The sequence below is a fragment of the Pinus tabuliformis genome, chromosome X (assembly GCF_031772625.1).
Source record: "Pinus tabuliformis cultivar Carrire ecotype Pingquan chromosome X, CPIR1, whole genome shotgun sequence".
In the NCBI taxonomy this organism is placed as follows: domain Eukaryota; kingdom Viridiplantae; phylum Streptophyta; class Pinopsida; order Pinales; family Pinaceae; genus Pinus; species Pinus tabuliformis.
The window spans coordinates 688,324,777-688,326,853 of record NC_142308.1 but is presented as its reverse complement, the minus strand read 5'-3'; positions in this window follow the sequence as shown (position 1 = coordinate 688,326,853).

Genomic DNA, 2,077 nt, shown 5'->3' with positions numbered 1-2,077 from the left:
ACTAGTGGCAAACAGTGTAATGGCAGGGCGCACCAACTCCTTGTTGTTGGTGAATGTTCTCATCAAATGAAGCACAAATCTTATGATGGTACACGAAGCGTGAAGACGCTTGTTAACTTTCTCTGGGATATGGAGAAATACTTGGAACGCTTGGGTCTATCCGATGATGAGACAAAGGTGAAAGTGGCTGCTCAATTCCTGACAAAAGATGCTAAGATGTGATGGAGAAGACGGATGGATCATATTGCCAATGGTAGTGCTGATGACATCACTTCTTGGGATGATATGAAGAAAGCTTTGCAGGCTCATTTTAGTCCTCAAGATGAAACGTGGGAAGCAAGGATGAAGATTAGGTTCATAAAGCAGACATGGAACCTACATACATATCAGCGGGAGTTTTCAAGTGCGGTTCTGGAACTTCCTGACATGGCGGAGAGGGACAAGGTGTTCAACTTCATTATTGGATTGAAGCCTTGGGCACGCAATGAAGTGATGAGGCAAAAGATAAAAACACTTGAAGAAACTTTTGCGGCTGTGGACAGGTTGGTGGAGCATTATGATGAGACTTCTAATGAGAGGAGGAAGAAGTCCGACAAGCCGAAAGAGAAGAAGAAAGATGAATCTTCTAAGTCGGATGAGAAGATGAAGAAGCCATTGAAGTTTTGGATTTGTGTTGAACCACATACGGTGAAGAATTGTCCTTCAAGACCGAAAGTGGCCGCTATTGCACAATCTAATGCAAAGAAAGAAGAACCTTTTGTGGGGATGATGCAGATTCTTGGTGTTGCTGCTGCTACAGAAGTGGTCTCTCGGAGAGATCCTAAAAGGAACAGCTTGGAGTATGTTTGGATGAAGATTAGAGGTATGGAGGTACCCACTATGGTAGATAGTGGAGCTACTCATAACTTCATGAGTGAAGATGTTGCGAGAAGAATTGGGCTGAAATTTGTACCAATGAAGGCACAAATGAAGACAGTGAATTCTCCTCGTGATTCGGTACTTGGTGTAGCTGAAAGAGTGGACACAACACTAGGTGAGTGGACTGGGAAAGTCGAATTCACTATAGTATGGATTGATGACTATGAGGCTATGTTGGGGATGGAATTCTTGAAACAATTTGATGATATGATTGTTCCACATTTGAAGAAGTTGTACATTTACGATGGAAGGGAAGATGTACCCATTGGTGTTCCATCCATTGGTGTGAAAAAGCCTGGTTGTAAACTGGCAGTGATGCAGATGGAGGATGAGAAGCGCATGGAAGACATGAGTAAGCGGTTGTCTACTATTGAGGAAAAGCTTACCAAGAAGTCATTGGTTATCAGGACTATTGGATTTGTGAAGAAGGCTAGAGGAGGTTGAGGATGATGATGATGGAAAGGAGGTTTATGTGAGACCGAATGTCCCAGAGGAGAATCGGGTTGCATATCTATAGAGGATGGAGATAGAGGATCCTGACAGATGGATTGAGCTTATTAGTGAGGGTGAGCCTTTAGGCTCTACTCCCTCTACATCTTATTAGATGACATAGAAGATGGGGCTCATTGTTAGCTACTCATGGCAGTGAGTCCTCAAAATAGGTTGAGCAGTTATGACAAATGGTGTAGGAATGGTTCGGCATTAAGCATCATGACATGTTGCAGATGGGATGGAGTTTCCATGGACCTAAGCATGGGTAAGATTCTTGGTGAGTCTAGGATGTGGCAGAATCCGAGATAGACTGGCGAAGGCATAAGGATGGACATTCTTATGATTTGAGCGTGACAGAGGGACTGATCACCCAACTAGTTCAAGTCATGAGGGCTAGCAATGTACCGGAGAGATGTTGACATTAGGTAGGCAGGAAGGATGAAAATTCACAGGATGGGACGACACATGATGGAGATGGTGGTTCTACGTATGTTTCAGGGATGTTGCAGTATGTGGAGGAGTCGATATCATGGATCAAGGATGAGATAGTTATTGATGAAGATCATAGTGGATGGATACCAGGATGGGATGTTGTCTAGGACGACAGTGATTTCAGGTGGAGGAGGTTGTAAGGACCTGCGGTCCTTGGCACGCCCACCCGATGTGC